This window comes from Bacillus rossius, unplaced genomic scaffold, assembly GCF_032445375.1.
Source record: "Bacillus rossius redtenbacheri isolate Brsri unplaced genomic scaffold, Brsri_v3 Brsri_v3_scf50, whole genome shotgun sequence".
Lineage (NCBI taxonomy): Eukaryota > Metazoa > Arthropoda > Insecta > Phasmatodea > Bacillidae > Bacillus > Bacillus rossius.
The window spans coordinates 147,027-171,449 of record NW_026962700.1 but is presented as its reverse complement, the minus strand read 5'-3'; the positions used below and the strand labels follow the sequence as shown (position 1 = coordinate 171,449).

Sequence of the window (24,423 nt, the reverse complement as noted above, 5' to 3'; positions counted from 1 at the left end):
CACCAACAATGCAAATACAATTTCTTCCTACAACTGCCCGTTTCTACTCGCACCTCGTTTCCTTTGTTTCTGTACCCACGGCGACGGTCGACCGCCGCGTGCATTTGGTTACCCCGTTTGCCGCGTGGCGGCACTTGGTTACACCGTTTGCCGCGTGGCGGCACTCGGGTCGTCGCGTCCGCCTCGGCAAAAAGGCGGGCACCACGGCACAGTCGAGAGGGGAACTTTTTTCCATTAGCAACATACCTAGGGTTTCACGAAATATCGAGTGCCGTGTCCCACGAGGCGATTTTCGGACGATTCGCGGCTTCAGGCTGCACGACCGTACGCTATTTTCACCATTAGTGGTGGTCCGCACATTTTTCCTATATAGTCCGGATTTTCAAAGTTTCAACCGTGCTCTGGTTTCCCTTCAAAGGCATCAAACTGTTCAGGGGAATTTTTTAAAAGCTTTTTGAAGCAAATCTGAGCACTTTTGGCCATTAACTAACTGGTTTCCTTTCAGCAATTTCAGCGAGCCGCCGAGACCTGCTGCTGCTAGTTCCTGAGTCGACCACCAGGAGTGCTCTTGTGTAGATCTAGTTCTTAGATCCTAGATCTTCTTCTTGTGAGTGCTGTGCGCCACCGAGTCGCGGCCTATTGGGGCGGCTGAGGGGGGAGTTTGGAATGGACTCCCTCCCGATGAAGCCAAACCAGGGCGGGGGCGACCTCGGTCAGAGGCCATCGGCCGAGGCCACTTCTTGTGACTCCCGGCAACCAAGTTGTAGCCTATTGGGGAGGCCGAGGGGAGAGTTTGGAATGGACTCTCTCCCGATGACGCCGAACCAGGGCGGGGACGACTTTGGTCCGAGGCCCTCGGCCGAGGCCGGTTCTGGCGATGAGATGACTACTGACAATCGGCCACCCCAGCCACGACAATACTGTGGACCGCATCGCCAGCGCTTGGAGACCATGCAAGTCGGGTCTGGGGAGGCGGGCGCTGCTGGGGTCGGGGGGGTGGCTCCGCCTCCCTCCCCCGCGCCAGCCGGGCTGCGCACCCAGACTGTTTGCATTAAGGTCAGCGAGACGAAACATCTTCACGGCCTGGACGTCTCCACCATCCTCGCTCTGCCTACGACTACCTCTGCTCCAACACCACCAACTGTGACTACTACTACCACCACGGCCTGCATCACTTCACCGATCATGTCTCCTGCGCCTTCTCTTCCGCTGTTGCCGACCGACTCACCGCCTGCCGCCGTTCCTCCTGCTGCGACTGCTACTCCCATGGACACCGGCTTCATCGTTCCCACGAAGACCGTCAAGCGCGCCCACCCCGACCAGCACTCCTCCGACGATGCCGTCCCTACCAGCAACCGCTACGACAGTCTCCTCAGTCTACCGGATACCGACACCGACGACGGCGCTGGGGCTGCCTCCTCGGACCGACCCTTGACTGCCAAGCCCCGCCGCAAGCAGCATGCTAAGCGGCACCGGCCCGACACGCAACCTCCTCCTGTGCCCTTCACCACTCTCCCGGGCCCCTCTTCGACGAGTCCCAGCTCATCTCGTGCTCCACCCCGCCCTCCAGCCTCGCAGCCTCGTGCCTCCTCCTCGGCGGCGCCTCGCCCGCCTACCTCCACTCCTCGCACGCCTCGCATGCCTCCGATCGCCTGCCTTCTCACGCCCACAGCCGGCCCCTTCGCCACTGCACAACGTTTTCAGTCTCTCCTCTCCGGTCCTCTCTCTGTCACCTCCGTCAATGACCGCACCTCCTTTTATACCAGCAACCCTCAGGACCACCAGCTCCTATTTGACGAACTCCAACGCCTCGGATATAAACCCTACACCCATCTCCGCCCCGACGAGCGTGCCGATCGAGTTGTGATCAAGAAACTCCCTCTCTCCACGACGGCTGACGAGGTCACCCAGTCCCTGCTCGACCTGCACCTACCTGTGGCATCTGTGGTGGCCATGCGCACCTCTCCTACTTCAACGACCCGGCCTTTCCTGGTCACTACATCCGGTCTGGGTGAGGCAGCCCCCTTCCTGAAGTTGAAGACATTGGGCTGCTGGGTGGTGGCAGTTGAGAAATACCGCGGCTCGGGGCGCGTACCTCAGTGCTACCGCTGCCAGCGGCCTGGACACCCGTCCTCCCGATGCCACCGGGACCTCGCCTGTTTCAAGTGCGCTGGGCCCCACTGGTCTCGGGACTGCACCTCGACTACCCGACGCTGCACGCTTTGTGACGGGGCCCACTTCGCTACTTCCACTGACTGTCGCGTGATTCAGGCTTACCTGCGCCGACACCCTCAACGACTCACTGACGCCACGACGACTGCCGTGGGGACCGGGCCCTCTGTCCCGTCCCTGTCCGATCCCAAGACGTTTCCTGCTCTCTCCACCAATGCTTGGGCACGCCCTCCCCCCGTTGTACCGGTTGTTCCCCCCTCTGCCACCTCGCACCCTCCTCCTTCCGCTCCTTCTTCTGACTCTCGACCGCTTGCCTCCGACTCAGACTGCTCGTCGCTTTCATCCCTCATTCACGACTTCATTTCATTCATCCGACAGTACCTCCCGCTCATCCGGTCTGTCCTGACGGCACTCTCCCGAGCCCGCACCTCCACCGAGAAGTTCGAAGTGCTCCTCCAGGCCCTTCTGAATTTCTTCGATGGATCCCGCCCCTCCCCTTAGTGTCCTCATCTGGAACGTCTTTTCCCTCCTCCCTAAGCTCCACGACCTTTTGCACCTGCTCCACGAGCGATCGCCCGACGTCGTGTTCCTTTCTGAGACCTGGCTCTCCCCCTCTGCCCCCGTCCTGGTCCCCGGGTATGCGGTCCACCGTGCCGATCGCGATGGTCGGGGCGGGGGGGTGGCGTTACTCGTCCGCAACACCATTTCACATCATCGCCGTCGCATCCCTTCTTCCCCCGCGGCCGAGGCGGTTGCTGTGCGCTTGCACGGCCTCCCGTACTCCCTGACCTTGGTATCCTTGTACCTCCCCCCTCAGTACGCCTTTCCCACGGCCGACGTTGTCGCCCTCGGTCGGCTCGACGCCCACGTCGTGCTGGCCGGGGACTTCAACGCCACCCATCCCTTCTGGGGCTGTGCCGCCGCGAACCGGCGGGGCAGCTCCCTCCGGCAACTCCTTCGGCGTACTCCTCTCTCTCTTTATGCCCCTCCGACCCCGACATTTTTTCCGGCCCAGCTCAACCGGCAACCCAGCATCATCGACTTTGCACTGTCCACGCCCCTCCCCATTCTCTCGGATCTCACCACCATCACCTCCGGCACCTCCGACCACTTGCCTGTTCTTGCCACACTTCACTTTCACCCCCGTTCTAACCCCCACCTCCCCCGCTTCGATTTTCCCAAGGCCGACTGGGGCGGTTTTCAGCGTTCCCTCTCCGCTGCCATAGACCTGTCTGTTCCGTTCGATACCCCTGCCCGCCTTGACGCCAACGTTCTCTCGCTGACCGACGCCATTTCCGCGGCCGCCTCTGCCAACATACCTCTGGTTCCCCCCCGTCCCCTTGTCGACCCATTTCCGCCTTACCTCCGGGACGCCTTGTCCTTGCGCAACCGCTTCCGCGTCCTCTGGCAGGCTAGTCGTTCCCTGCTGCACCGGCGGGTGTACCTGGTGCTGCGGGGGCGCTGCCGGCGATTGGTCGCGGAGTGGAGGGCCCGTCTGGAGACTCGGCGTCTCCAATCCCTCTCTGCTTGCTCCGGCTCCCTCTGGTCTCACGTCCGTCGTCTCCGCTCGGTTCCTACCACCATCCCCCCGCTGACCACCCCCACGGGTGTGGCGGAAACGGCCTCGGAGCGATCCGAGGCGGTGGCCGCCTACCTGGCGACCACCTTCGCATCCGCACCCGGCCCTTCCCTGTCCTCCGAGTCTTCGGACGACGAGGACGGGGCCCGCCTCCTGTCTCGCCACGTCACTTTGCCCCCCCTTCCGGCCACCTTCCCCCTGCCGCTCGTCACGCCTTCCGAGGTCCGCACCCTGCTCGCCCGCCTTCGGCCCCGTTCTGCTCCTGGCCACGACTCTCTGCCCTCCCCCGTGCTCCGTGCCCTACCTCGCAAGGCCCTTGTGTTTCTGACCCGTCTTTTCAACGCAATGTTCCTCCTCTGCCACTTCCCCACCCCCTGGAAAACCGCCGTCGTCTCACCCATCCCCAAACCTGGCAAGCCCCCGTCTCTCCCTTCATCTTTTCGGCCCATCTCGCTTCTTCCTATTCTGTCCAAGGTCGCGGAACGGGCGATCCACCGCCGTCTCCTCTTTCAAGTCACCACCCTGGACCTTCTACCCCGCCACCAGTTCGGTTTCCGCCCCCGCCACTCGACGACCCACGCCATTGCCCGTGTGGAGCACCTGGTGGTCCAGGGATTCGCCAGGCGGCAACACACGGGCATGGTGCTTCTTGACCTCGCCCGTGCTTTCGATTCCGTTCCGCATGCCCAGCTCCTCCAGCGCCTCTCTGCCACCGACCTCTCATCTCATCTCATCCGCCTCCTCTGCTCCTTCCTGGAGGGTCGCACCTTCCGGGTTCGGGTGGAGGGGGTCCTCTCCGGCCCCCGCCCCATCTCCGCCGGCGTCCCCCAGGGCGCCATTCTCTCACCGCTACTTTTTACCCTCCACATCTCTGATCTCAAGCCCCCTCCCGGCACCTATCTTGTCCAGTACGCCGATGATACCTGTCTCCTGGCCTCTTCAGTTTCCGAGCGGCTGCTCTGCGACCGTCTCGGCCGCGGCCTCACTTCCCTCAACAATCAGTTCCTCGCGCATGGCATCGGGCTCAATCACTCTAAATCACGATCCATCCTCTTCTCCCGACTTCATCCACACCACGACCACCCGCCAGTCATCTCCACCGTAGCCATCCCCTGGTCGCCTCGCATCCGTTATCTGGGGGTCACCCTAGACAATACCTTTACTTTTCTGCCGCACCTCGACTCAATCCGCACCAAGTCCCGTGCCGTCATGGCTCAGCTGGCCACCATACTCAGACCGACATCCGGCACCCCTCTCGACGTTCGTGTGACTGCCTACCGTTCCTTTGTTCTTCCCCACTTCCTCTACGCGTGCCCGGCTTGGGTCCACTCCTCTCTGTACAACCTCCGTCCGATCACCCGGTCCTACTTTCTCGGTGCCCGCCTCCTGCTCGGTCTCCCTCGCGCCACCTTACGACAGACCCTCCTGGACCAGACTGGGCTCCCGCACTTACACGAGCTGCTCTGCAAGGTGACTAAGAAGTTTCTCCGCCACTGCCGGCGTTCTGACAACCCCCTGATCCGACTCCTTGCAGAGCCCCTGCCTGACGCTCCTCACCCCCGCCGACCGCTCTTTACCTACGATCATTTGAGACGCCCTGACCCTGATGACGTTGACGCTGGTGCAGTCGCGGCTGGTGGGCCCGGCAGCTGACGACGGTGATCACCACGTCCACGGTTGGCTCTGAGGAATGTTACCAGGCATCATCCCATCAAGATCTCTGCTCTCAGTGAACTACTGCCTAACATCGCCACTGCTCCGGACCGTCTTCATCTGCGGCCCGGCACCTTCTGCGCCCCGAGTCGCCCCCGGCAGCCCACAGAAGATTCGCCGCCCAACAAGCAGCTGGACCTCTAGGACGGTATCGTCGGAGGGGCCCCGTTTCGTCAGTGTTGAATAAAGATTGTCACCATTCGCCCTTGTGGCCATGTATTCGTGTTCTATGTTGTGTTTTATTTGTGTTCACCTGTATCCGCTTTTTATATTAAAGATGAATTTTTTGGTGGGTAACTCCCTTCAGTGGGAGTTCCCTTTGTAAAAAAAAAAAAAAAAAAAAAAAAAAAAAAAAAAAAAAAAAAAAAAAAAAACTAAAGATTTCCGTGGAGGGGAACATTTGATGAGTCTTTAAACAATTTTTTGTTGTGCCCAGTGTTTACACACTGGGCCGGTTACCGTTAAACCACTGGGCCCGGGGGTGAGGCGGGGAGGGGGAAATCTGAAAAATCGAATTGGACAAGTATCGTTCATGGGAATTTTTTTTTTCTTTTTTCAACTATTACCATGCACAATTACGTACCTTCCTTCCGCACTTTCAAGACGGTGGGGTTGTTCGCCAAGGCACCGTAAACTTGAGACCTACGAATGCATTACATACCATACACAGATGAAAAAAAAAAAAAAAATTACACTTCACTGTACATAATTCTTAACACTACTTCACAACTACTAAGTTGAAATTTTTTCACCGGGACAGCGCGAACGCAGTCCCGACTACCAAAAATTACGCGCCCGAGTTACCCACATTTGGGGTAATCGCAGAGGTCAGCTCAACCGAAGTGCAAGGGAAGAGCCTCACCCTGGGGGAACCCCCTGCTTGATCAGGGTAGCCCCTACGCCAGGTAAGTATGCTGCGCAGTGTTTCGCTTTTCTATTTCACTTGGAGCTCGGACCACCTCATCAACGTGTTTTGAGGTTATGTACTTCTACCTCCGAAACAGCTCTTTCCCCAGACATAACACTCCCGTGCCAGTTCATCACACTACATGACAGTACACACCAACAATGCAAATACAATTTCTTCCTACAACTGCCCGTTTCTACTCGCACCTCGTTTCCTTTGTTTCTGTACCCACGGCGACGGTCGACCGCCGCGTGCATTTGGTTACCCCGTTTGCCGCGTGGCGGCACTTGGTTACACCGTTTGCCGCGTGGCGGCACTCGGGTCGTCGCGTCCGCCTCGGCAAAAAGGCGGGCACCACGGCACAGTCGAGAGGGGAACTTTTTTCCATTAGCAACATACCTAGGGTTTCACGAAATATCGAGTGCCGTGTCCCACGAGGCGATTTTCGGACGATTCGCGGCTTCAGGCTGCACGACCGTACGCTATTTTCACCATTAGTGGTGGTCCGCACATTTTTCCTATATAGTCCGGATTTTCAAAGTTTCAACCGTGCTCTGGTTTCCCTTCAAACTGCTCTTAGGTGCTACTCTGAGTGGTTTGCAGGGATTTCCTTAGTTAATTCGAGTTTTCCTCGCGTGCTTTTATAATCCGACCAGTCGTTTCTGGTGCGAGGACTTGCTGCTGGGTGCATATCCGGATCTGGTAACTCTCAGCAGCAAGCAACTGGGTCCCCCCCTGGGCATTGCTGGGGGGACTCTGCAGAAATAAATTCAACCCTCGGGTTCCACTAATTATTATTTTATTTTTATTTACAAGTTCTACTCAGCATCACTCCTATTATATTCACTCCATCTTCTTCCACCTTTAACTGACTGCTGACTGCTGCTGCTGCTTCCTGGGGCTGTCACCAGGTGGCCGAGAAGAGTAGTTCCTCCCAGGTGTGGCTCTTGGCCTGCCGACTTGATTGTTTCTCGTCGGCATGGCCGAGGGGGGGTCCGGGGAGGACCCGCCCCTGGGGGACTCCGACTTTGAGGGCCGACTCCAACCGCCATTGAGGGACTACACCAGGCCTCCTGGTGGCCACCGAGACCGGACGGGTGCCTCGGGCGATGCTGGAGCAGAGGGATGCTCGCCGCCCCCCACCCCCAGCCGGACCGGGATCCGCACCCAGGAGCGCTGCACGAAGGTGTCGGAGTCCAAGCATCACCAGATGGTGCCACCTGGCTTCTGCTCCGACACCCCCTTCACCCCGGACGTCACCATGGCAGCAACCCTCACCACCACGACCACCACCATGACGACCACGACAGTTTGCACTTTCACCCCCTCTGCTTCTCACCCCATCTCCTCACCATTCTCAGCCCCTTCCCCCTCACTGCCACTCATCCCTGTCGAGCCTGCGGCCCCCCGGGACGTGCCGATGGACACCGGCTTCAGCCTCCCCCGCCGGACGGTGAAGCGGCCGAGGATGGGGCGCGCCGAGGACCGCACCTCCATCTCCAACCGGTTTGGCGCCCTCGAGCTCGACTCCGCCGGCGAGGAGGGGACCTCGTCCCGGGACTCGTCACCTGCACCATCCACGTCATCCCGCATCTCACACCTCACCCGCCGCACCACCCCCCGACCGACTACGACCGCCGCGACTCAGCCATCGACCTCCGCTGCTCGTCAGCCGTCGCCTCGACCATCCACCTCCGCATCTGCACCTGGACCCCGCACCCGGCCTCCCACCCAACCTGCTGCCGCCCCCGCATCTGCCTCCGCCGCCGCCACCGTCAAGCCTACCCGCATGCCGCCCATCGGCTGCCGCCTCCCCATCACCACCAGCCCCTTCACCCTGGCCCAATCGTTTCAGTCGCTCCTTTCTGGCAAGCTATCCATCACCTCCGTCGACGGCCGCACCTCCTTTTACACTTCTAACGCCGCTGATCACACCTTCCTATACAACCACCTCACCCAGCTCGGCCATCAGCCTTTCACGCACCTGCGACAGGACGAGAAGGGGGACCGACTCGTCCTGAAGCGTCTCCCACTCACCACTACCCCCGAGGAGGTGCACGCCGCCCTCCTCGACCTGGACCTACCCGTTGCTTCCGTCACTCCGCTCCGCGTCACCGACACCGCCACGACCCGTCCGTTCCTGGTTAATACTCACCACCTGGGGGAGGCAGCTCCCTTCCTGGCTCTACGCTCCCTGGGCTGCTGGGTGGTCTCCGTCGAACGCTATCGTGGCAGCGGGCGGGTCCCGCAGTGTTACCGGTGCCAGCAGGCCGGCCACCCATCCACACGCTGCGAGAGGCCGGTGGCCTGTTTCAAGTGTGCCGGGCCCCACCGGTCCCGCGAGTGCACATCGACGACTCCGAAGTGCGTCAATTGCGGCGAGGCGCACTTCGCGACTTCCATGGACTGCCGGGTGAACCAGGCCTACCTCAGACGCCACCCCCCCCGACAACAGCCTGAGGCCACCCCGGCACCGCGACCGCGACCGCCAAACTTGACCGACGCTCGTGCCTTTCCCGCCGTCACCTCCAACGCCTGGACTCGGCGCGGTTCCGCCGCCGCCACCCTGTTCCCCTCCCGCGACGGGCCATCTCCATCTGCACCTCAGGACCCCTCATCTCACCGACCGGACGCTGACGACACTTCATTCACCACGATCATACGTGACCTCGTCCAGCTGTTTCGGCAGTACTTTCCCTTCATTCGCCGCACCCTGACCGCCCTGTCCCATGCCAAGTCCCCTTCGGAGAGATTCGGGGTGCTCCTCCAAGCGCTTCTGGGTCTCTTCGATGGATCCCCCGCCGCCCCTTAAGCTCCTAGTCTGGAACGCCTTTTCTTTGCTCCCTAAGCTTCTCGACTTCCTTCACCTCGTCGACGAGCACTCACCCGATGTCGTGTTCCTATCAGAGACCTGGCTGACCCCCGCTGTACCCCTCCGCGTCCCGGGATATGCCGTCCACCGCTCCGACCGTGATGGTCGGGGGGGTGGGGTGGCACTCCTGGTGCGCGACACCTTCACCCATCACCGCCGACACATTCCACCTTCACCCGCGACTGAGGCTGTGGCCGTGCGCCTGTTCGGACAGCCCTACTCCCTGACTCTAGTCTCCGTGTATCTCCCACCCCAATTTGCCTTCCCCTCTGCCGCCGTTGTCGCCCTCGGTCGGCTCGATGCCCATGTCGTGCTGGCCGGGGACTTCAACGCCACCCATCCCTACTGGGGCTGCGTCGCGGCCAACCGCCGAGGCAGCTCCCTCCGTCAGCTCCTCCGGCGTACTAACCTCTCCATCTGCGCCCCCGCCACCCCCACATTCTTCCCCGCTCAGCACCACCGTCATCCCAGTATCATCGACCTCGCCCTCACCACACCGCTCCCCATCATCTCTGGTCTCACCACGCTCACCGCCGGGGCCTCGGATCACCTGCCCGTCCTCGGCTCCCTTCACTTCTACCCCCATTCCAACCCGCACCTTCCCCGCTTCGACTTCCGCAACGCCGACTGGAATGGGTTCCAGACCACCCTCTCATCATCACTCGACCTCACCCTCCCCTTCGACACCCCCGACCGTCTCGACGCCAACGTCGTGTCATTCACCCGGGCCGTCTCTGCGGCCGCCTCCGCTCACATTCCGCTGGCCACTCCAAGTACCCGCATCACCCCCTTCCCGCCTTACCTGCGTGACGCCGTGGTCCTGCGCGACCGCTTCCGCGGCCTGTGGCAGGCCAACCGGTCCCCGTTGACACGGATGGTGTTCCTCCTGCTGCGGGGCCGGTGCCGCCGGATGGTCGCGGCGTGGAAGGCGCATTTGGAGACCCGGCGTCTCGGCTCCCTCGCCTCTGCATCCGGCTCTCTGTGGACCTACGTCCGGCGCCTCCGATCGGTCCCCACCACTATTCCCCCACTCACCCACCCGGCCGGGGTGGCGGAGACTGCCCCTGAGCGATCGGAGGCGGTCGCTGCCTACCTCGCGACCACGTTTGCCTCCGCTGACCCCCCCACCCTCTCCTCCGAGTCTTCGGACGACGGGGACACACCCCCCCCCCTCGCACATCACGTCACTCTGCCCGTTCTTCCGGACTCTCTGCCATTCCCTCTCGCCACGCCATCGGAGGTGCGCACACTCCTCCTCCGTCTCAAGCCCCCTTCTGCCCCCGGTTCCGACTCTCTGCCTGCACCCGTCCTCCGTGCTCTTCCTCGGAAGGCGACGGTCTTCCTTACCCGCATCATCAACGCGATGTTCCTTCTCTGTCATTTCCCCACCCCTTGGAAAGTGGCCATTGTCTCACCCATACCCAAACCCGGGAAGCCCCCTTCCCTACCATCATCGTACCGCCCCATTTCTCTTCTACCCATCATCTCTAAGGTCGCAGAGCGGACCATTCTCACACGCCTTCTCCTTCACGTCAACCTCTTGCATCTTCTCCCCCATCACCAGTTCGGTTTCCGCAAACGTCACTCCACCTCCCACGCCATCGCCCGTGTGGAGGTGCTGGCTGTCCAAGGTTTCGCACGGCGCCAACACACGGGCATGGTGCTTCTGGACCTTGCCCGGGCATTTGATTCCGTGCCCCATTCACAACTCATTCACCGTCTCTCCGCCACCGACCTTCCACCTCATCTCATACGCCTCATCTGCTCGTTCCTGGGGGGTCGTACCTTCCGGGTTCGGGTGGAGGGCGAACTCTCCGACCCCCGTCACATCATGGCCGGCGTCCCCCAGGGCGCCATCCTTTCACCCCTTCTCTTCACCCTTCACATCGCCGACCTGCAACCACCACCTGGCACTCACCTGGTTCAGTACGCCGATGACACTTGCCTCCTCGCTTCCTCCGTCTCCGAGCGGATGCTCGGCGACCGCCTGAGCCGCGGGCTCACATCACTCTCTACTCAGTTCCTCGCGCACGGCATCGGGCTGAACTGCTCGAAGACCCAATCCATTCTCTTCTCACGCATCCACCCACGCCAGGACCACCCCCCACGAGTTTCCAGCACTGCCATCCCCTGGTCACCCGAGGTCCGCTATCTGGGGGTGACCCTGGACAGTACCTTCACTTTCATCCCGCACCTTGCTTCCATGAAGACTCAATCCAGGGCGGTCTTGGCGCAGCTGGCACCGATACTGCGACCCTCATCTGGCACCCCCCTCCCGGTTCGCATCACCGCATTTCATTCCTACGTCATCCCACGCTTCACCTACGCATCCCCCGTGTGGGTTCATTCATCCCGTTTCAACCTTCGCCCCATTACCCGCACCTACTTCCTGGGGATTCGTCTCCTTCTCGGACTCCCCCGCGCCACCTCCAGGCTGACTCTCCTGGCAGACTCCGGCCTGCCCCACCTTCACCCTCTCCTTCGCTCCATGACAACTTACTTCCTACGCCGATGCCGACGCAGCGACAACCCCCTCATCCTTCAACTTGCGGAGCCGCTGCCTCCTGCACCCCACCCACGACGACCGCTCTTTTCGACTGACCACTTACGCGACGACTCCGACGACGACGCTGACGACGTCCCGGCGGCCGGTGGGCCCGGTAGATGACGACGTAGACCTCCACGTCCACCGGTAGCCTCCGCGGACCCGCCACCATAGTTCACCATCTACATCGCCACTCCGTCTTCTTCCCATCGTCATCAGCATCGCCGTTTTCTCCGCGCGGCCTCCATCAGCTGCGCGGCTCCTGGATCAGCATCTCTTCACCCCCAGCAGTCCCTCACCCCCCCTCCACCCAACAAGTAGCCGGGACCTTCAAGAACCTCCGTGTTGGCGGGGTCCAGCATCGTCATGTTCTTCATCTTTGTGTTTATGTTCTGTACAGTGTTCTTGTCAACTGCCTTGTATGTATCTTTATGTATTAAATGATGTTTTTGTGTGTGGGGCCCCTAGGGGCCCCACTTTTGAAAAAAAAAAAAAAAAAAAAAAAAAAAAAAAAAAAAAAAAAAAAAAAACTAAAGATTTCCGTGGAGGGGAACATTTGATGAGTCTTTAAACAATTTTTTGTTGTGCCCAGTGTTTACACACTGGGCCGGTTACCGTTAAACCACTGGGCCCGGGGGTGAGGCGGGGAGGGGGAAATCTGAAAAATCGAATTGGACAAGTATCGTTCATGGGAATTTTTTTTTTCTTTTTTCAACTATTACCATGCACAATTACGTACCTTCCTTCCGCACTTTCAAGACGGTGGGGTTGTTCGCCAAGGCACCGTAAACTTGAGACCTACGAATGCATTACATACCATACACAGATGAAAAAAAAAAAAAAAATTACACTTCACTGTACATAATTCTTAACACTACTTCACAACTACTAAGTTGAAATTTTTTCACCGGGACAGCGCGAACGCAGTCCCGACTACCAAAAATTACGCGCCCGAGTTACCCACATTTGGGGTAATCGCAGAGGTCAGCTCAACCGAAGTGCAAGGGAAGAGCCTCACCCTGGGGGAACCCCCTGCTTGATCAGGGTAGCCCCTACGCCAGGTAAGTATGCTGCGCAGTGTTTCGCTTTTCTATTTCACTTGGAGCTCGGACCACCTCATCAACGTGTTTTGAGGTTATGTACTTCTACCTCCGAAACAGCTCTTTCCCCAGACATAACACTCCCGTGCCAGTTCATCACACTACATGACAGTACACACCAACAATGCAAATACAATTTCTTCCTACAACTGCCCGTTTCTACTCGCACCTCGTTTCCTTTGTTTCTGTACCCACGGCGACGGTCGACCGCCGCGTGCATTTGGTTACCCCGTTTGCCGCGTGGCGGCACTTGGTTACACCGTTTGCCGCGTGGCGGCACTCGGGTCGTCGCGTCCGCCTCGGCAAAAAGGCGGGCACCACGGCACAGTCGAGAGGGGAACTTTTTTCCATTAGCAACATACCTAGGGTTTCACGAAATATCGAGTGCCGTGTCCCACGAGGCGATTTTCGGACGATTCGCGGCTTCAGGCTGCACGACCGTACGCTATTTTCACCATTAGTGGTGGTCCGCACATTTTTCCTATATAGTCCGGATTTTCAAAGTTTCAACCGTGCTCTGGTTTCCCTTCAAACGCATAAATCTTTCGCCTTTTACTAAAGATTTCCGTGGAGGGGAACATTTGATGAGTCTTTAAACAATTTTTTGTTGTGCCCAGTGTTTACACACTGGGCCGGTTACCGTTAAACCACTGGGCCCGGGGGTGAGGCGGGGAGGGGGAAATCTGAAAAATCGAATTGGACAAGTATCGTTCATGGGAATTTTTTTTTTCTTTTTTCAACTATTACCATGCACAATTACGTACCTTCCTTCCGCACTTTCAAGACGGTGGGGTTGTTCGCCAAGGCACCGTAAACTTGAGACCTACGAATGCATTACATACCATACACAGATGAAAAAAAAAAAAAAAATTACACTTCACTGTACATAATTCTTAACACTACTTCACAACTACTAAGTTGAAATTTTTTCACCGGGACAGCGCGAACGCAGTCCCGACTACCAAAAATTACGCGCCCGAGTTACCCACATTTGGGGTAATCGCAGAGGTCAGCTCAACCGAAGTGCAAGGGAAGAGCCTCACCCTGGGGGAACCCCCTGCTTGATCAGGGTAGCCCCTACGCCAGGTAAGTATGCTGCGCAGTGTTTCGCTTTTCTATTTCACTTGGAGCTCGGACCACCTCATCAACGTGTTTTGAGGTTATGTACTTCTACCTCCGAAACAGCTCTTTCCCCAGACATAACACTCCCGTGCCAGTTCATCACACTACATGACAGTACACACCAACAATGCAAATACAATTTCTTCCTACAACTGCCCGTTTCTACTCGCACCTCGTTTCCTTTGTTTCTGTACCCACGGCGACGGTCGACCGCCGCGTGCATTTGGTTACCCCGTTTGCCGCGTGGCGGCACTTGGTTACACCGTTTGCCGCGTGGCGGCACTCGGGTCGTCGCGTCCGCCTCGGCAAAAAGGCGGGCACCACGGCACAGTCGAGAGGGGAACTTTTTTCCATTAGCAACATACCTAGGGTTTCACGAAATATCGAGTGCCGTGTCCCACGAGGCGATTTTCGGACGATTCGCGGCTTCAGGCTGCACGACCGTACGCTATTTTCACCATTAGTGGTGGTCCGCACATTTTTCCTATATAGTCCGGATTTTCAAAGTTTCAACCGTGCTCTGGTTTCCCTTCAAAGGCATCAAACTGTTCAGGGGAATTTTTTAAAAGCTTTTTGAAGCAAATCTGAGCACTTTTGGCCATTAACTAACTGGTTTCCTTTCAGCAATTTCAGCGAGCCGCCGAGACCTGCTGCTGCTAGTTCCTGAGTCGACCACCAGGAGTGCTCTTGTGTAGATCTAGTTCTTAGATCCTAGATCTTCTTCTTGTGAGTGCTGTGCGCCACCGAGTCGCGGCCTATTGGGGCGGCTGAGGGGGGAGTTTGGAATGGACTCCCTCCCGATGAAGCCAAACCAGGGCGGGGGCGACCTCGGTCAGAGGCCATCGGCCGAGGCCACTTCTTGTGACTCCCGGCAACCAAGTTGTAGCCTATTGGGGAGGCCGAGGGGAGAGTTTGGAATGGACTCTCTCCCGATGACGCCGAACCAGGGCGGGGACGACTTTGGTCCGAGGCCCTCGGCCGAGGCCGGTTCTGGCGATGAGATGACTACTGACAATCGGCCACCCCAGCCACGACAATACTGTGGACCGCATCGCCAGCGCTTGGAGACCATGCAAGTCGGGTCTGGGGAGGCGGGCGCTGCTGGGGTCGGGGGGGTGGCTCCGCCTCCCTCCCCCGCGCCGGCCGGGCTGCGCACCCAGACTGTTTGCATTGAGGTCAGCGAGACGAAACATCTTCACGGCCTGGACGTCTCCACCATCCTCGCTCTGCCTACGACTACCTCTGCTCCAACACCACCAACTGTGACTACTACTACCACCACGGCCTGCATCACTTCACCGATCATGTCTCCTGCGCCTTCTCTTCCGCTGTTGCCGACCGACTCACCGCCTGCCGCCGTTCCTCCTGCTGCGACTGCTACTCCCATGGACACCGGCTTCATCGTTCCCACGAAGACCGTCAAGCGCGCCCACCCCGACCAGCACTCCTCCGACGATGCCGTCCCTACCAGCAACCGCTACGACAGTCTCCTCAGTCTACCGGATACCGACACCGACGACGGCGCTGGGGCTGCCTCCTCGGACCGACCCTTGACTGCCAAGCCCCGCCGCAAGCAGCATGCTAAACGGCACCGGCCCGACACGCAACCTCCTCCTGTGCCCTTCACCACTCTCCCGGGCCCCTCTTCGACGAGTCCCAGCTCATCTCGTGCTCCACCCCGCCCTCCAGCCTCGCAGCCTCGTGCCTCCTCCTCGGCGGCGCCTCGCCCGCCTACCTCCACTCCTCGCACGCCTCGCATGCCTCCGATCGCCTGCCTTCTCACGCCCACGGCCGGCCCCTTCGCCACTGCACAACGTTTTCAGTCTCTCCTCTCCGGTCCTCTCTCTGTCACCTCCGTCAATGACCGCACCTCCTTTTATACCAGCAACCCTCAGGACCACCAGCTCCTATTTGACGAACTCCAACGCCTCGGATATAAACCCTACACCCATCTCCGCCCCGACGAGCGTGCCGATCGAGTTGTGATCAAGAAACTCCCTCTCTCCACGACGGCTGACGAGGTCACCCAGTCCCTGCTCGACCTGCACCTACCTGTGGCATCTGTGGTGGCCATGCGCACCTCTCCTACTTCAACGACCCGGCCTTTCCTGGTCACTACATCCGGTCTGGGTGAGGCAGCCCCCTTCCTGAAGTTGAAGACATTGGGCTGCTGGGTGGTGGCAGTTGAGAAATACCGCGGCTCGGGGCGCGTACCTCAGTGCTACCGCTGCCAGCGGCCTGGACACCCGTCCTCCCGATGCCACCGGGACCTCGCCTGTTTCAAGTGCGCTGGGCCCCACTGGTCTCGGGACTGCACCTCGACTACCCGACGCTGCACGCTCTGTGACGGGGCCCACTTCGCTACTTCCACTGACTGTCGCGTGATTCAGGCTTACCTGCGCCGACACCCTCAACGACTCACTGACGCCACGACGACTGCCGTGGGGACCGGGCCCTCTGTCCCGTCCCTGTCCGATCCCAAGACGTTTCCTGCTCTCTCCACCAATGCTTGGGCACGCCCTCCCCCCGTTGTACCGGTTGTTCCCCCCTCTGCCACCTCGCACCCTCCTCCTTCCGCTCCTTCTTCTGACTCTCGACCGCTTGCCTCCGACTCAGACTGCTCGTCGCTTTCATCCCTCATTCACGACTTCATTTCATTCATCCGACAGTACCTCCCGCTCATCCGGACTGTCCTGACGGCACTCTCCCGAGCCCGCACCTCCACCGAGAAGTTCGAAGTGCTCCTCCAGGCCCTTCTGAATTTCTTCGATGGATCCCGCCCCTCCCCTTAGTGTCCTCATCTGGAACGTCTTTTCCCTCCTCCCTAAGCTCCACGACCTTTTGCACCTGCTCCACGAGCGATCGCCCGACGTCGTGTTCCTTTCTGAGACCTGGCTCTCCCCCTCTGCCCCCGTCCTGGTCCCCGGGTATGCGGTCCACCGTGCCGATCGCGATGGTCGGGGCGGGGGGGTGGCGTTACTCGTCCGCAACACCATTTCACATCATCGCCGTCGCATCCCTTCTTCCCCCGCGGCCGAGGCGGTTGCTGTGCGCTTGCACGGCCTCCCGTACTCCCTGACCTTGGTATCCTTGTACCTCCCCCCTCAGTTCGCCTTTCCCACGGCCGACGTTGTCGCCCTCGGTCGGCTCGACGCCCACGTCGTGCTGGCCGGGGACTTCAACGCCACCCATCCCTTCTGGGGCTGTGCCGCCGCAAACCGGCGGGGCAGCTCCCTCCGGCAACTCCTTCGGCGTACTCCTCTCTCTCTTTATGCCCCTCCGACCCCGACATTTTTTCCGGCCCAGCTCAACCGGCAACCCAGCATCATCGACTTTGCACTGTCCACGCCCCTCCCCATTCTCTCGGATCTCACCACCATCGCCTCCGGCACCTCCGACCACTTGCCTGTTCTTGCCACACTTCACTTTCACCCCCATTCTAACCCCCACCTCCCCCGCTTCGATTTTCCCAAGGCCGACTGGGGCGGTTTTCAGCGTTCCCTCTCCGCTGCCATTGACCTGTCTGTTCCGTTCGATACCCCTGCCCGCCTTGACGCCAACGTTCTCTCGCTGACCGACGCCATTTCCGCGGCCGCCTCTGCCAACATACCTCTGGTTCCCCCCCGTCCCCTTGTCGACCCATTTCCGCCTTACCTCCGGGACGCCTTGTCCTTGCGCAACCGCTTCCGCGTCCTCTGGCAGGCTAGTCGTTCCCTGCTGCACCGGCGGGTGTACCTGGTGCTGCGGGGGCGCTGCCGGCGATTGGTCGCGGAGTGGAGGGCCCGTCTGGAGACTCGGCGTCTCCAATCCCTCTCTGCTTGCTCCGGCTCCCTCTGGTCTCACGTCCGTCGTCTCCGCTCGGTTCCTACCACCATCCCCCCGCTGACCACCCCCACGGGTGTGGCGGAAACGGCCTCGGAGCGATCCGAGGCGGTGGCCGCCTACCTGGCGACCACCTTCGCATCCGCACCCGGCCCTTCCCTGTCCTCCGAGTCTTCGGACGACGAGGACGGGGCCCGCCTCCTGTCTCGCCACGTCACTTTGCCCCCCCTTCCGGCCACCTTCCCCCTGCCGCTCGTCACGCCTTCCGAGGTCCGCACCCTGCTCGCCCGCCTTCGGCCCCGTTCTGCTCCTGGCCACGACTCTCTGCCCTCCCCCGTGCTCCGTGCCCTACCTCGCAAGGCCCTTGTGTTTCTGACCCGTCTTTTCAACGCAATGTTCCTCCTCTGCCACTTCCCCACCCCCTGGAAAACCGCCATCGTCTCACCCATCCCCAAACCTGGCAAGCCCCCGTCTCTCCCTTCATCTTTTCGGCCCATCTCGCTTCTTCCTATTCTGTCCAAGGTCGCGGAACGGGCGATCCACCGCCGTCTCCTCTTTCAAGTCACCACCCTGGACCTTCTACCCCGCCACCAGTTCGGTTTCCGCCCCCGCCACTCGACGACCCACGCCATTGCCCGTGTGGAGCACCTGGTGGTCCAGGGATTCGCCAGGCGGCAACACACGGGCATGGTGCTTCTTGACCTCGCCCGTGCTTTCGATTCCGTTCCGCATGCCCAGCTCCTCCAGCGCCTCTCTGCCACCGACCTCTCATCTCATCTCGTCCGCCTCCTCTGCTCCTTCCTGGAGGGTCGCACCTTCCGGGTTCGGGTGGAGGGGGTCCTCTCCGGCCCCCGCCCCATCTCCGCCGGCGTCCCCCAGGGCGCCATTCTCTCACCGCTACTTTTTACCCTCCACATCTCTGATCTCAAGCCCCCTCCCGGCACCTATCTTGTCCAGTACGCCGATGATACCTGTCTCCTGGCCTCTTCAGTTTCCGAGCGGCTGCTCTGCGACCGTCTCGGCCGCGGCCTCACTTCCCTCAACAATCAGTTCCTCGCGCATGGCATCGGGCTCAATCACTCTAAATCACGATCCATCCTCTTCTCCCGACTTCATCCACACCACGACCACCCGCCAGTCATCTCCGCCGTAGCCATCCCCTGGTCGCCTCGCATCCGTTATCTGGGGGTCACCCTAGACAATACCTTTACTTTTCTGCCGCACCTCGACTCCATCCGCACCAAGTCCCGTGCCGTCATGGCTCAGCTGGCCACCGTACTCAGACCGACATCCGGCACCCCTCTCGACGTTCGTGTGACTGCCTACCGTTCCTTCGTTCTTCCCCACTTCCTCTACGCGTGCCCGGCTTGGGTCCACTCCTCTCTGTACAACCTCCGTCCGATCGCCCGGTCCTACTTTCTCGGTGCCCGCCTCCTGCTCGGTCTCCCTCGCGCCACCTTACGGCAGACCCTCCTGGACCAGACTGGGCTCCCGCACTTACACGAGCTGCTCTGCAAGGTGACTAAGAAGTTCCTCCGCCACTGCCGGCGTTCTGACAACCCCCTGATCCGACTCCTTGCAGAGCCCCTGCCTGACGCCCCTCACCCCCGCCGACCGCTCTTTACCTACGATCATTTGAGACGCCCTGACCCCGATGACGTTGACGCTGGTGCAGTCGCGGCTGGTGGGCCCGGCAGCTGACGACGGTGATCACCACGTCCACGGTTGGCTCTGAGGAATGTTACCAGGCATCATCCCATCACGATCTCTGCTCTCAGTGAACTACTGCCTACCATCGCCACTGCTCCGGACCGTCTTCATCTGCGGCCCGGCACCTTCTGCGCCCCGAGTCGCCCCCGGCAGCCCACAGAAGATTCGCCGCCCAACAAGCAGCTGGACCTCTAGGACGGTATCGTCGGAGGGGCCCCGTTTCGTCAGTGTTGAATAAAGATTGTCACCATTCGCCCTTGTGGCCATGTATTCGTGTTCTATGTTGTGTTTTATTTGTGTTCACCTGTATCCGCTTTTTATATTAAAGATGAATTTTTTGGTGGGTAACTCCCTTCAGTGGGAGTTCCCTTTGTAAAAAAAAAAAAAAAAAACTAAAGATTTCCGTGGAGGGGAACATTTGATGAGTCTTTAAACAATTTTTTGTTGTGCCCAGTGTTTACACACTGGGCCGGTTACCGTTAAACCACTGGGCCCGGGGGTGAGGCGGGGAGGGGGAAATCTGAAAAATCGAATTGGACAAGTATCGTTCATGGGAATTTTTTTTTTCTTTTTTCAACTATTACCATGCACAATTACGTACCTTCCTTCCGCACTTTCAAGACGGTGGGGTTGTTCGCCAAGGCACCGTAAACTTGAGACCTACGAATGCATTACATACCATACACAGATGAAAAAAAAAAAAAAAATTACACTTCACTGTACATAATTCTTAACACTACTTCACAACTACTAAGTTGAAATTTTTTCACCGGGACAGCGCGAACGCAGTCCCGACTACCAAAAATTACGCGCCCGAGTTACCCACATTTGGGGTAATCGCAGAGGTCAGCTCAACCGAAGTGCAAGGGAAGAGCCTCACCCTGGGGGAACCCCCTGCTTGATCAGGGTAGCCCCTACGCCAGGTAAGTATGCTGCGCAGTGTTTCGCTTTTCTATTTCACTTGGAGCTCGGACCACCTCATCAACGTGTTTTGAGGTTATGTACTTCTACCTCCGAAACAGCTCTTTCCCCAGACATAACACTCCCGTGCCAGTTCATCACACTACATGACAGTACACACCAACAATGCAAATACAATTTCTTCCTACAACTGCCCGTTTCTACTCGCACCTCGTTTCCTTTGTTTCTGTACCCACGGCGACGGTCGACCGCCGCGTGCATTTGGTTACCCCGTTTGCCGCGTGGCGGCACTTGGTTACACCGTTTGCCGCGTGGCGGCACTCGGGTCGTCGCGTCCGCCTCGGCAAAAAGGCGGGCACCACGGCACAGTCGAGAGGGGAACTTTTTTCCATTAGCAACATACCTAGGGTTTCACGAAATATCGAGTGCCGTGTCCCACGAGGCGATTTTCGGACGATTCGCGGCTTCAGGCTGCACGACCGTACGCTATTTTCACCATTAGTGGTGGTCCGCACATTTTTCCTATATAGTCCGGATTTTCAAAGTTTCAACCGTGCTCTGGTTTCCCTTCAAACGCATAAATCTTTCGCCTTTTACTAAAGATTTCCGTGGAGGGGAACATTTGATGAGTCTTTAAACAATTTTTTGTTGTGCCCAGTGTTTACACACTGGGCCGGTTACCGTTAAACCACTGGGCCCGGGGGTGAGGCGGGGAGGGGGAAATCTGAAAAATCGAATTGGACAAGTATCGTTCATGGGAATTTTTTTTTTCTTTTTTCAACTATTACCATGCACAATTACGTACCTTCCTTCCGCACTTTCAAGACGGTGGGGTTGTTCGCCAAGGCACCGTAAACTTGAGACCTACGAATGCATTACATACCATACACAGATGAAAAAAAAAAAAAAAATTACACTTCACTGTACATAATTCTTAACACTACTTCACAACTACTAAGTTGAAATTTTTTCACCGGGACAGCGCGAACGCAGTCCCGACTACCAAAAATTACGCGCCCGAGTTACCCACATTTGGGGTAATCGCAGAGGTCAGCTCAACCGAAGTGCAAGTTTTTTTTTTTTTTTTTTTTTTTTTTTTTTTTTTTTTTTTTTTTTTTTTTTTTTTTTTTTTTTTTTTTTTTTTTTAGTTAGGATGACTTTATTCATCCCGGAAAGACATGTACACTTTACAATAAAGTACACAAACAGACACTGTACACAAACTTAACCCAACGGTTAGCCCGTTCCTTTAAGCATATACATCAACTTAACAATAATGAGCATACATAATACATTACACAAAACAACACAGCAATGCTACAGGGAAAATAATAAAAACCCTGCGTTAATCATAAAATTACAGTACAGCAAAATAAAAGGAACAAGTGAATAATAAAGGTTAAATATTACAATACAGAAAACACGGCAGTAATTAACAATGCATAACTAGGCGAATACAGTTACAGTAGCAAATGGACAGCACACTCAATATATTTAACAAAATACGAAACCGGCGCGACGGAGGGGCACACCAACACAGGTTCTTCGCCGACACGGCGGCCACTCAACACAAAACACAGGTTCTTCGCAGCACGGGCCGCAGCTTCGCTCACGAGAGCAGTAGACACAAACAGAGGTTAAAACGGACAGGCCATGACGCGAGCACAACACTGCAGGACACCACACTGCACAGAGACGGTGGAGGGCAGCAGGCGGCAGCACACGAGGGCTATGGAGGGCGTTCGAGGCTGAAGTCTCGGAGACGCCGATGGGGGTGCCAGACGGTCGGGTCGTAGTCGGCCAGAGACGAGACGAGGGGGTTGTGGTGGCGCGGCGTGCGGGAGTAGAAGTTCCGAGCCAGCGACGTGACGAGATCGCCGGGATGAGGAGAGCCGGTGAACTCGTACAGCTCCGGAAGAGGCGTGCGGACGGAACGGCCGGCGACGAAGCGGAGGCAGAAGTTGTAGGTGGAGGCGATAGGCCGGAAACAGAACTTGGGCACGTAGGCCCACACCACGGCACCGTACAACAGAACCGGAAGGACGAGCGTGCGCCAAAGGAAAAGACGGAGGTCCAGTTCGATGGAGCTGACCGGCAAGAGAACGGAGCGGACGGCACGAAGAGCGGTGCGTGTCCGAGCGGCCAACTGACGAACGTGGTCGTGCCAGGTCAAAGTGCGGTCGAGATGGAACCCAAGAATGCGCACATTGTCGGACCAGGCGATAGGCGAGCCGCAAAGCGTGAGGGGCGCGGGCGGACGTTTCCGACGCTTGGTGAAGAACAGAGCCGTGGACTTAGCAGCATTGGCGGAGACCCCCCAGCGCGAGAAATAGTCCTGCAGAACGTTGAGGCCCAGCTGTGCACGCGCACGCAGAAGATAAGCGTCCGTGCCAGAAGCGAGCAAGGTCGTGTCGTCAGCGTATTGTACGATCTGAGTGTTCGGAACAGCAGGAATGTCGGAAACGTACAGCGCGAACAACATGGGGCTGAGCACGGACCCCTGAGGAACGCCGGTGGTGATGTCCCGCGTGGTGGAGAGTGACGAGGCGACCCGCACCTGAAACGTCCGAGCCTGAAGCGCGCTGTGGAGGATGGTGAGCAGCCGCTCGGACAGACCAAAGGAGCGCAATTTGTGAAGGAGCGCCGGATGTTGAATGGAATCAAAGGCCTTTGCCAAGTCCAAGGAGATTAACATGGAGTGCTCAGACCTATTGAAACCCGCTGTGATCTTGTCGACGAGGAGCGCAACAGCGTGCATGGCCGAGTGCCGCTTCCGGAAACCAAATTGATGGTCAGGCAACAACTGCAGGACGTCGACGGCCACGCGAAGACGGGACAACAACACTTGCTCCGCCACCTTCGACAGGATCGACAAGAGCGAAATGGGGCGATAGGAAGCCGGAAAATGACGCAGTTGATCCTTCTTCAGCACCGGGACCACAACAGAGTGCTTCCAGGAGGTCGGAAAGTGGAGCAGCAAGAAGATAGCATTAATGAGGACGGTCAGGTAGACGATTCCTTTCCTGGACAACGAAGTAACCAGTCGTGGAGGAATGCCGTCGTGTCCAGGAGCCGCAGAGAGGCGCACAGTCTTCAAGATCTTCCCGACCTCTTTGGGCGTTGTGAGCATCCACCCCTCAACAGGAGGGGGCGCCACGCAAGTAAAGGAGGTCGGCAACGTGTGAGCTGGGCCTGCGCCCAGAACGGGACGCGGCACCTGGAACGTTCCTTCGAAATGAGCGGCGATGACCTCCGCCTGCTCCGCAGGAGAGTCAACCTGACGAACGCCAACAGTAAGAGGCGGAATCGTACGGGAGGTAGCCTTGAGCCGACGGATGTAGGTCCACACCGAGCCCGACGTGACAGAAAGTGCCTGGAGCTTCTCAAGTTGGTCCTGAGCCTGCCAACGGTGAATGGCGTGCCGGGCGGCCCTCCTCCAACACTTGTACTGTTCCAAGTCGGCCTCCTGATGCGAGCGTTGCCACCGCTCCCTCGCCCTGTCACGAGTCCTGACAAGCGCACGCAACTCCCGAGGGAACGGGGTACCGACGTGCCGCGGCGGTCGCAAAGGGATGGCCTGCTGCGCGGCCGACTTGAGAAGGAGCGTGAAAGAATCCACTGCCTGGTCGAAAGATTGCGCATCACGTGGAACAGCCGTGAGGTCGAGACCATCATCAAGGAGGCGGCGATAGCGAGGCCAGTCAGCACGGCGAAAATCCCAGTGGAGCGGCAAAGAATCCAAAGAGGAAGCCAGCTCAAGAAGAGTACGGACAGGCAAGTGGTCCGAGTCGGACAACGTCACAGCAGCCGTATCAATGAGACTCATAGAAGGAGGCGCGATGAAGAAATCAAGGACAGAAGGAGCATGATCCAGACGAGCAGGCCGGTAAGAGGGCTCCGACGGCGCAAAAATCTGGAGGCCCAGGTGTGACACCAGACGGCCAAGACCCCGTCCCCTGT

At 58.6% G+C, this 24,423-nt stretch overlaps 6 non-coding genes across 6 annotated transcripts; 2 read left to right on the top strand and 4 right to left on the bottom strand.

Moving 5' to 3' along the window:
* Window positions 1-6,214: 6,214 nt before the first annotated feature.
* LOC134544808 (U1 spliceosomal RNA) lies at window positions 6,215-6,377 on the bottom strand. Its single transcript, XR_010078065.1, has one exon. It is a non-coding gene; the product is annotated as a U1 spliceosomal RNA (small nuclear RNA).
* Window positions 6,378-12,694: 6,317 nt separating this feature from the next.
* On the bottom strand, window positions 12,695-12,857 carry LOC134544807 (U1 spliceosomal RNA). The gene has a single exon (XR_010078064.1). It is a non-coding gene; the product is annotated as a U1 spliceosomal RNA (small nuclear RNA).
* A 543-nt stretch (window positions 12,858-13,400) lies between these two features.
* Window positions 13,401-13,520, top strand: LOC134544779 (U5 spliceosomal RNA). The gene has a single exon (XR_010078036.1). It is a non-coding gene; the product is annotated as a U5 spliceosomal RNA (small nuclear RNA).
* Window positions 13,521-13,819: 299 nt separating this feature from the next.
* Window positions 13,820-13,982, bottom strand: LOC134544806 (U1 spliceosomal RNA). Its single transcript, XR_010078063.1, has one exon. It is a non-coding gene; the product is annotated as a U1 spliceosomal RNA (small nuclear RNA).
* A 6,328-nt stretch (window positions 13,983-20,310) lies between these two features.
* LOC134544804 (U1 spliceosomal RNA) lies at window positions 20,311-20,473 on the bottom strand. The gene has a single exon (XR_010078061.1). It is a non-coding gene; the product is annotated as a U1 spliceosomal RNA (small nuclear RNA).
* A 543-nt stretch (window positions 20,474-21,016) lies between these two features.
* LOC134544834 (U5 spliceosomal RNA) lies at window positions 21,017-21,136 on the top strand. The gene has a single exon (XR_010078089.1). It is a non-coding gene; the product is annotated as a U5 spliceosomal RNA (small nuclear RNA).
* The last annotated feature ends 3,287 nt before the right edge of the window (window positions 21,137-24,423 follow it).